We start from the raw sequence: 11,573 nt of genomic DNA on the forward strand, positions 1-11,573 counted from the left end.
GGGGCGGACCCACAACTTTCAGCTCTCAGAACTAGAAAAATCTAACTATAAAATAAAAAAGTAAGAAGTTAAGGAGATTTAAAAATTTTTAGAAAAAAAAACAAATTTTTTAAAATAGATGATAGACCTCTGGAGAATATTGAATGGGTGTAGAAAGGATTATGTCTTTTTCTTAGCTATGCATGGCACCTTCACAAAAATTGACCATGTATTATGGCATGAAAACCTTACAAACACAGAAAAGCAGAAATAATTGCACCCTTTTCAAACCATAATGCAATAAAAAATGATGGAAGAAAAGATTAGAAACTCATTAGAATCTAAATCTAATCCTATAGAATGAGTGGATCAAATAACAAATCATAGAAACAGATGAATAGAAGAGGAAATAGAATACTTAAATAATTCTATCTGGGGGCAGCTAGGTGGTGCAGTGGATAAAACACCAGCCCTGGATTCAGGAGGGCCTGAGTTCAAATCCAGCCTCAGACACTTGACACTTACTAGCAGTGTGACCCTGGGCAACCCCCATTGCCCCGCAAAAAATAATAATAATAATTCTTTCTGAGAAGAAGAAATTAAGCAAGCTATCAATGAGCTTCCTAAGAAAAGATACTCAGGTGGGACAGCTAGGTGGCACAGTGGATAGAGCACTGGCCCTGGAGTCAGGAGTACCTGAGTTCAAATCCGGCCTCAGACACTTAACACTTACTAGCTGTGTGACCCTGAGCAAGTCACTTAACCCCAATTGCCTCACTAAAAAAAAAAAAAAAAAAAAAAAAAAAGATACTCAGGACCAGATGGATATAAGTGAATTCTACCAAACATTTAAGGAACAATTAGTCCCAATATTATATAAAATATATGAAAAGATAGGTAAAGAAGTCCTACCAAATTCCATTTATGACACCAATATGGTTTTGATACCTAAACCAAGGAGAGTAAAAAGAGAAAAAAAAACTGTAGGCCAATTTCCCTAATGAATATTGTTTCAAATTCTAAAAATAATATACTAGCAAAGAGATTCCATCAATATGTAACAAAGATCCGACACTATGACTAGGTGGGATTTATCCCCGTAATTCAAGGCTGGTTCAATATTAGGAAATTATAAGCATAATTGACCATATCAATCTTAAAAAACAATAAAAATCATGTGATGATATGCAAAGCCTTCTCTGACCACTTCAGCCTGGTCACCTTTCCCTCCTCAGAACTCAGAGCACCCACTCTACCCACTCTCTCTACCCGCTTTTGACCCAATCCCATAAATCACACATGGACAGTAACATTATTGTTTTTATTGCCATTTAACTCTTCTGCTCTTATATAACTTTTCATAGGTACATATCTCCCCAACTAGAAAATAAACTCCTTTTTTTCCATTATTAAGAAGGTTTTTCCCCCTCTCCTCTCCCCAAAGGGAAGAAAATATAAAACCCTTGTAGCATATTGGCATAATGAAGCAAAACAAATCTCCACATTGGCAACACCCAAAAATGTTTGTCTCATTCTCCATGTCCAAGTCTCTGTCAAGAGGTAAGTAGCCTTCCTCATCAATGCCCTCTGGAATCATGGTTGATCAGAATTCTTAGGTCTTCCAGATTGTTTTTACAATGTTGTTATAGTATAGATTGCACTGGATCATTTCTCTCTACATCAATTCATATAAGTCTTCCTCCAAGGTTTCTCTGAAACCAACTCTTCACTTTTCTTTTTCTTTTTCTTTCTTTCTTTCTTTCTTTCTTTCTTTTTTTTTCTTTTTTTCTTTTAGCTCTTCCCTTCTGATAGCATTTGGGGGAAGGGACCAGATCTTGTGCTTTTTGAAATTTCCACCAGGGTCTAGCACAGTTGCTTATACATAGCACATGCTCAGTAAGCATTTGTTGATTGAATGGGGAGAAAAATGAATATCATGTAGAATACACTAAAATCTCTATACAATAGTTAAAATCCCTCAAGATGAAGAAATGAGCACATCCACCTATAAACCCTCATACATGAGATAAGAGGAAGCCACATCTCCCTTGAGCATCATTTCTTCCTTCATCTGTTCCCTGACATTTGTCATGGGGTGCAGGCTCTGGCTCCACAAGCTGAATCTGAGGCAAAGGCTCCTGGGTTGGGAACTAACATTGTGAATTGGCAGATCCTCCTTTGTAAGAGTCCCTCAGGACTATCAGAGTACCTCCAAGGCTCTGAACACTGTCTTCTTAATGAGAAAGTTGTTCTGGAAATCCAGCTGTTTCCCTGGGATGGAAACGAACTTGTAAATTCTCAAATAGAAAATTTTATAAAGCATCTGGCAGCCACTGGCCTGGTTTATGACTGGAAATGAAAAGGGATTTACATTCACTCCTGAGTCCTGCAAGCCATACCTGACCCTGCTGGATAGACCTGGGTCCCTAGCTAAAGGTCAAGACTGTGGGCAAACAAACAATTGAACGTTTGAACCAGGAACTCTGCTTTTGCTGATGTCCTTTGCCACGGCCTGAGAGGAGACAGACCCCCACCACTGCCAGGTTTGGACAGTGAATCTCATAGCTTGTCTCTGACACTGATTACCTATGTGACCTTAAGAAAGTCACAACCAAATTAGTCTCTGGACCAAAGTAGTCTCATTCAGACTGATAAGATGTCATTTGTAAAATGGTGACAGTTACCTGCTCCATCTCCCTTATAGAAAATGTTGGGTAGATCAAATGGATGATGAATAAAAGTGTACTTTGAGAAGTATAAAGCTAGGGGCAGCTAGGTGGTGCAGTGGATAGAGCACCGGCCCTGGAGTCAGGAGGACCTGAGTTCAAATTTGACCTCAGACACTTGATGCTTACTAGCTGTGTGACCCTGGGCAAGTCACTTAACCCCAATTGCCTCACCAAAAAAAAAAAAGAAAAAAAAAGAGAAGTATAAAGCTAAAATAAATAAGCAAAGTATCAAGCTTTCCACAAATAGGAGAAATTCAAGAATCTCCATTTTCCATGGCACTGAGGTCTTTGTCAAGAAGAATTGTCTTTGACCCTTCCCCACCCCAACAGCTTTAAGAAATAGCTGAGGATCTGGGCAGCTAGGTGGCAGAGTGGATAGAGCACCAGCCCTGGAGTCAGGAGTACCTGAGTTCAAATCCGGCCTCAGACATTTAACACTTACTAGCTGTGTGACCCTGGGCAAATCACTTAACCCTAATTGCCCCGCAAAAAAAAAAAAAGAAAAGAAAAGAAATAGCTGAGGATGGCTTGCATGCTCCAGCAGTCATCCTAGAGGATGAAAGAAGAATTGGAATGTCTCTCTAAACGCCAAGTCTCAGGCAGAGCCGTCACTAGGGATTTTGTACCCAGGGGGATTACAAACCACAGCCAGAGGACAGCTGAATACTCATAGTGGGTGGGTAGGAGAGGACATCATCTAATAGTGCAAGACAGAGACCTCAGGGCACAGCCATTGACACTGGAGAAGTTAGAATGGGGATGTCATAGCTTTCATGGGGCAGGAGAGGAGTTCACCCCAGCCTGCCACCTAATGTCTAATTCAGCTGTTCTCACTAACTAGCTGTTAAGCTATGTTATTTCTTCTGTAAGACAGCAAGTTCCATCAGTACCCTCTAAATTCAGCACCTTGGGGCAAAGCCCTGTTCACCCTGCCCTAGGCTCTTGTTAGGAGGTGTTAATGCAAATATGAAGCATACAGCAGAGTATTTGGAAGGGGAAGCAATGAACCACCCTAAGCCACTTTGGAGTGGAGTCAGAGACCCACTGCATGATCCGCAAGAGAGGAAGGTAGCATCTACCTTGCCTCATCGTGTGAGACAAGTGAAGGTGGAGTTAGTGGCAAAAAGCATCTGGGAGGCATGAGCTGAAGAGAAGACAGCTCTCAGTAGGTGATTGGCAGTCAATAGTAAAAGGGAAGTTTAGAAGGTGTGAGGGTTTGGATGGGGAAGGTGAGGTCAATTTTGGACAAATTGAGTTTAAGATATCTAGAGTACATCCAGCTGGAGATTTGAGACTAGAGGTCAGCAGAGACTGACTGAGTTAGGGCCGGATAAGTAAATTTCAAAGAAATCAGAATAATCATCAGATAATAAATTCAGGGAGTAGATGAGATCACCAAGTAAAAGCTGAGAGAGAAAAGAGAAGAGGACCCAGGTTAAAGCCCAGCTGGATACCCATGGTGAGCCAGGGTGACCTGGACAAAAATCCAGCAAAGGAAGGTGAGAAAGAAGGGTCAGAGAGGCAGGAAGAGAACAAAGAGAGAGGAATGTCACAAAAACCTAGAGCAAGAGAGTGTTACCACCACCCAGCATGGTTATAAGCTACTTCCCTCAATAGGAGCAAACTTAAAGAACACAAACTCAGGGCAGGTAGATGGTGCAGTGGATAAAGCACTAGCCCTGGATACGGGAGGACCTGAGTTCAAATCTGGCCTCAGACACTTGACACTTACTAGCTGTGTGACCCTGGGCAAGTCACTTAACCCTCATTGCACCACAGAGGGGAAAACAAAAGAACATAAACTCAGTTTAACATTGACTCTAACAAAATGTAATTCTTCTTGAAAGAAATTTTTTTTAAAGCCCAGCTCTAATGTACTTGACCTGGTAATGCAACATGGATGAATTTGAGGGAAGCTTCCTGATAGCACTGCAGATCATAGGATTTAGAGTGGAAAGGGACCTTAGAGGTCATCCAGTCCAGTACCTACAACTCTCAGATGAGGAAACTGAGGCCCACAGAAGTGCCATCACTTGCCCAAAAGTGCAAGGCTCAGGAGTCATGACTGAGAGTTGGTGGTGTTTAGAAACAAATTAATATTCCCACAGGGTGGGCCAGGGGACACTGCTCCAGTTAATATTGACATGAGTTGCTGATATGGAATTGATTAGGACAGTATACATCCTAAACTTGACATATTTGTTCTCTACTAGGGAGAGAAGACAGATAAATGTATAAGGAACAGAAATAATTGAAAGGAAAGATTAAAGAGTATGTAAGAGCTGGGGAAAGGTCAGGGATTCTGCTGGACAGAAAGCCAGGAAACCTGGCTTCCAACCCCCATTTGGCTACTAATAAGGCATGTGACCTTGGACAAGTCATTGTCATTCAGTTCTCTCGTTGTAAAGTGAAGGCATAGGGGCAGCTAGGTAGTGCTGGAGTCAGGAGGACCTGAGTTCAAATCTGGCCTCAGACACTTGACACTTACTAGCTGTGTGACCCTAAGCAAGTCACTTAACCCCAATTGCCTCACCAAAAAAAAAAAATAAATAATAATAATAATAATAGTAAAGTGAAGGCAGCACCCACCCTGCCCTGCCTCATGGAGGCCTTGCAAAGATGGGAAAGTGTTTTCAAAAGGAAGGGGGGAAAAGTTATGTACACATGCCAAGGGATTGTTATTAATTACTAGTATTATTGCTTCGAGTTTCCCTGGCTGCTGAGGTAAGTGTCTGTAGGCTGCAGCCTCCTTGGTGAAGAGCCCCAGTTCTCCCTAGGGGCTGGCCGCAGCCTTTGCTTCCAGAGCCATGGGCAAGGGGCCTCTGTGGGTGCTGGGACGCCCCCTCTAGGAGTCAGGCCCTCAGACTGTTCTGGGATGCAAGCCCATAATGAAGACTGTGAGCAGTTCCTTGGAGCCAGGGAGGCAGCCAAAGCCTGTGGTCCAAGGAAGAGCAGGCCAATTCACTGACTGATCCATTCCCCCTCAAGTCAGCAAAATGGGATTTTTTTTTAATTAATTAAAAAAAACCACACACACAACACCCTACCTTGGCAAGTAACTTTAGATTCCAAGTCTGTGAGTGGCTCTGACAATTCCTCCTGGCTCAGAAATGCCAAGCTTAGTTCAGCATGTTTCCACCAAGGGGACACACCCAGCACCCCACCAGGCCCACCCCTTGCTGTGTGGACACCCCCTGTCCAGGTCACTGGCAGGTCAGCCTCACTGCCAGCTGAGGAAGGCCCATCCATGTCCCAGAAAGCCTTTCTCAGCCGATTGCTTCCCTTGCCTCTCCACCCCCTTTCTTCTTTCCCTTCCGTTCCACTTTTCCCTCTCTCCCAGTTGGTTCTCTTCTCATTCCCTTCATCATGCCCCATCATCTCCCTCACCTCCATTATTGCTTCCCCTTCATTAATCCTTTCCCCTTGTTTTCTTTCTCTCCCTCTTTCCCTCTCCTCCCCCATCTTTCCTTCTTTCTGCCTTCCTCCAGCTCCTCTCTCCTTCACCTCTCTCTCTGCTCTCATCTCCCCCCAAGTTCTTTCCTCTCACCTCCTAGGGCTTAGAGCTGGGAAGCACCTTAGAGACCACCTAATTCAACCCCCACAACCCTCAAAGAAGGGAAGATGGACTAGGGTTAAAATGAAGGTCTTCCTCTTCCAAATACATACAGTTCTCCTTCTACAACATCCCTTTCCCTCTCTATCTCCTCTTTCATTCTCCATTTTCCTCTCCTTCCTATCTCTTTCCATTCTTCCCTCTTTCTTCTTTCTTCCTTCATCTCCTCTCGTCAATGTTTTCCTCTTTCATCCTCTCTCCCCTCATTTTCTCCTTTTATACTTTTCCCAACTTTCTTTTCTTCTCTTAACACCTGTCTCTCATTCCCCTCTCTCACAACTTAACCCCCTCCTCTCTCAAATCCCCCCCCCCTCTCCTTTACCAATGCAGTCTCTCCCCTGCTCTCTTTACCTAGAAAGTAGGTGATACAGTGGCCACAGCACCAGATCTGGAGAAAGAAAGACATGATTTCAAACACTGCCTTCAAATCCTTGAACAAGGGTTTCTTTAGCACAATTTCTACCTTCTCGTGTTGCTACCTTGGTATTATTATGATGTTAATTATTCTCTCAATACTGATGACTCTGAGATCTAGAAATCCCATTCCAGTCTCTTTCCTGAGACCTAGTTAGATATCACCTAGTCCTGAACAGTTATACACAACTGAAAACACGATTGAATAACAACAACAATGAAAAAGAAGCAATGGATGGGGAAAAAAACAAGTTTACAGAGCTTGATGAGAGATCAAAAATCAGACATTTTGAACTGAATGTTCTGTTCTAAAGTTTTGTCAAAAACAGGATTGAACTTCCTCTCTCCCATCCTCCCCTCAATCCACTCCACTTCCAAACTTCTGTATTTCTATTGAGGGAAGAAATTTGGAATCTACTGCATGGCATGGAAGACATTTACAAAGGACTGCCCAGCATGGTGTGCCCAGAACATGCTTTGCTCTATGAGAGAAGCAGAATTGCAGTAGCACACACACACACACACACACAAAAGGTGAGATGTGCAAATTTGGAGACATCTCCACTCCAATGTATATGTGGACTGTTTGTGCCTGACCCGTGGTATTGGTCCGATCACCAAAAGTCGGACACACTGTCCCTTGACTCTAAACGTAGTAATGTCATTTTGGTCCTTTTTGAGAACAAAGGACAACAGTCAACCAACCATTTCTATTGAGGGAACCTCCATTCTTACGCTCACCCAGGTTCCCAACCTTTGTATGATCTCTCACTCCTTAGTCCCTCTCACTCCACATATCCAATCAATTGACAAATCTTGTCTCTACCTCTGTAATATTTCTTGCATATAACCCCTTATTTTCAGTCACTCAGCCACTTTCTCGGTGTAGAAACTCATCACCTCTCACCTTGACTCTTACAATAGCCTCTTAATCTGGTCTCAAGTTTCCCTGGCTCTAGTCCATCCTCTACACAGCAGACAAAGTAGCTTTTCCTAAAGCACAGGTCTATGCCATCCTTAGACTCAATAAATCCCAGTGGCTCCCTATTATAGCACCTCTAGAATTAGACATACACAAACTCCTCTTTTTGGCATTTAGAGTTCTGCACAACCTGAATATTTTTTACTCCCCCAGCCTCATTACACATTATTCCTTTCTGTGCATGTCATAATGCAGCCAAACTGGCTTTCTGTTCCTCTCACTCTGTCTTCTATCTCTATCTGTGCCCGTGCCCTGGCTGGGCCCCATTACTGGATTGTACTCCCTTCCCCCTCTCCCTCTTGGGAATTGTTCAAGACTCAGTTCAAGTGCTTCCTTCTTCATGAGTCCTTTCCTGGTCCCCTAGTGCCCCTCCTGAAGGGTTACTTTGTATCTGTTTTGTATATTCCTATATATGTGCAAGCTATTTTCCCTATTAGAATGTAAGCCTCGTGAGGGCAGGAACTGTTTTACTTTTTTTTTTTTTTGGTCTTTGCTTCCTCAACACTCAGCACAGTGTCTGGCACATAAAAATGCTTGCTTAATTGTAGGCTAAAAGGGCAGCTAGGTGTCACAGTGGATAGAGCACCAGCCCTGGACTCAGGAGTACCTGAGTTCAAATCCAGCCTCAGACACTTAACACTTACTAGCTGTGTGACCCTGGGCAAGTCACTTAACCCCAATTGCCTCACCAAAAAAAAAAATGTAGGCTAAATATAGAAGCTTTACTGTCATTGATGGGAAAAGTTTGCTATCAAAACGTTTATTAATCTTTTCTATGGATTATTCTATTAATCTTTTCTCTTTATTGTCCTTCCATTTTCTTTTTTCCCACTTAATAGTATTTTATGTTTTCCCAATTACATGTAAAGATAGTTTTCAACATTTATTTTTGTAAGATTTTGAGTTCCAGATTTTTCTCCCATCCTCTCCCCAAGATTGTCCTTCCATTTTCATTTTTAAATGACCTAAGGATGAGTTTTTAATCTCTTATCAAGCTTTTTGTAAACTTGTTTTTTCCCCATCCATTGCTTCTTTTTGTTGTTCTTGTTCAGTCGTGTTTTCATTTGTGTCCAACTCTTCAGGACCCTTTTGGGGTTTTCTTGGCAAAGGTACTGGAATGGTTTGCCATTTCCCTCTCCAGATCATTTTACAGATGAGAAAGCTGAGTCAGAGTTAAGTGACTTGTCCAGGGTCAAATAGCTACTAAGTGTCTGAGACCAGATTTGAACTCAGGTCTTTCTGACTCCAGGTCCAGTGCCTTATCTACTGAGCCACCTAGCTGCCCTTTATATATATATATATATATATATATATATGTATATATGTATGCATGTATGTATGTATGCATATATATGTGTATATGTATATGTATATAATTTTATTGATGTCTTTTGTTTTTATAACACATTAATCTTTGAATATATTCTTCCCCTCCCCCACCCAGGGAATTATCCCTAGTAATAAAGCTTTAAAAAAAGTAAGTAGTTTAGCAAAGCCTCATAAATGACTTCATCATTCCACACCCATGGCACCCCTACATCTTTAATGAAGATGAGGTGTCAGAGTACATTGAAAAGAGTAGTGCCTCTGGAACTAGAGGTCCTGAGTTAAAATCTGCCTCTTACATATCTATATGACCTTGGCCAAGTCATTTATCTTTCATGGGCCTTGATTTCTTCAGTTGTAAAATGAAGGCATTGGTAGAAAGTCTCTGAGGCCCTTCATACCTCTAGATATATAATTCTATGAGCAAATAAGTCATTGAGTATGATAAATATCCAAATTTACCACAAAGATCTTTTGAAGGAATATAGAAAAAAGAACTGTGTATATGTACACACACACATATATGTGCATTTATATGTATATTGTGGGTACACACACATACAGATTTATATCTAATGGTAGACATCTCAAAGTCTGGGTGGGGAGAGGAAAAAAAAGAAAATTGCATCATAACTTGGTGGTATATTTGAAAGGAATAGCAAGTTGCACATAATGGATTTTAGGTTTCAGGTGCAATCCACTGTTTTTCTATCCCACTTTGTTATGGAAATGCTTGTTTTATTTCTTAAGTTCAGAGTAAAATAAATAATTTTTTAAAAGATATATAATTCTAGGAGCCAAGGTTGGTCTTTTTTTTGGGGGGGGGGCAGGGCAATGAAGGTTAAGTGACTTGCCCAGGGTCACACAGCTAATAAGTGTTAAGTGTCTGAGTTCAGATTTGAATTCAGGTCCTCCTGAATCCAGGACCAGTGCTTTATCAACTGTGCCACCTAGTTGCCCCCTAAGCTTGGTCTTTATAATTTATTTTCCACATTCAGTTTTCTTTTCTTTTTGCTGTTTTTCCATTTGCATTGTTGTAGTTATTGGTATTTTAGTCTCTTGGTTCTATTTACTCTCTATCCATTCATATAAGTCTTCCAGTGTTTCTCTGAATTCTTCAGATTTATTGTTTGTCAGAGCAGAATATTCCACTACATTTGAGTACCACAATTTGTTTAACCATTCCCTGATTGATGGGCATCTACTTTGTTTTCCTTTTTTTGCTACCACTAATAATGTTGCTATAAGGGCAGCTAGGTGGCGCAGTGGATAGAGCACCGGCCCTGGAGTCAGGAGTACCTGAGTTCAAATCCGGCCTCAGACACTTAACACTTACTAGCTGTGTGACCCTGGGCAAGTCACTTAACCCCAATTGTCTCACTAAAAAAATAATAATAATAATAATAATGTTGCTATAATTATTTTGATGTATAAGAGACCTTTCCATCTTTGACCACCTTGGGGTAAGAAGTTGACTCTCTGAACATTTTAGTTACTTCCTTTAGCATAATTCCAACTTGCTTTACAAAATGGTTCTATCAACTCACAGCTCCATTCATTAACAGTGTCTTATTAGTGTTCCTCCAATTACACTGTCTTATTAGTATTACTATTTTCCCAGAGCCTCTTCAACATTGACCATTCCTATATTTTGTCATTTTTACCAATTGTCTGGTTGTGAAGTGAACCCTCAGTTTTTTTTTTTCAATTTTCCTTTTCTTATTATTAGTAATTTTTCCCATTTGATCTTCACATTCGGAGTGTCTTGCATATAGGTGCATGATATGTGTTCATTGAACTGAACTTTTTAAAAGTAGGCATCAATTGTTCTTACTGACTGTCCCTCCTTCCCTCTCATCGCCACCCCCCCCCCCGTGCCTTCCTTTTGAGATTATACTTTATAGATAATATACTTGTTTATTGCACACTGGCCCCCCCATTAGAATGTGAGCTCTTTGAGGGCAAGAACCATATTTTTACCTTTCTTTGTATCCCCAGTGCACAGTATCTAGCAAGTTAGGAAGTGCTTAAGCAAGTTACTTACTCTTGGGGTATGGGTGGGTTCAACGTTATTTCTTCTCTGTTTGGCATTTGGCATTTAAAGCTCTTTAAAACCTGGTCCCATTCTACTTTTCCTCTCTTTTTAGGTTTTACTTCTCCCTATGATCTAGCTACACTAGTCTACTTGTTGTTGTTGAGTCACATCCAACTCTTTGTGACCCCATTTGTGGTTTCCCTTGGCAGAGATACTGGAGTGGTTTGCCATTTCCTTCTCCAGCTCCTTTTACAGATGAGGAAATTGAGGCCAACAGGGTTAAGTGACTTAGCCAGGGTCACATAGCTAGTAAATGTCTGAGGCTGGATTTGAATTCAGGAAGATGACTCTTCCGGATTTCAGGTCTGACAATATCCATTGTGTTGCCTGGTGATTTCTTATGATACAGTTATATTCCAATATATTAATATACTATAGTTTGTCCAGTTATTCCATAATTGGAGGGGATCCTTTTGGTCTTTAGTTCTTTGCTAC

Source organism: Dromiciops gliroides, chromosome 1 (genome assembly GCF_019393635.1).
Source record: "Dromiciops gliroides isolate mDroGli1 chromosome 1, mDroGli1.pri, whole genome shotgun sequence".
Classification (NCBI taxonomy): Eukaryota; Metazoa; Chordata; class Mammalia; order Microbiotheria; family Microbiotheriidae; genus Dromiciops; species Dromiciops gliroides.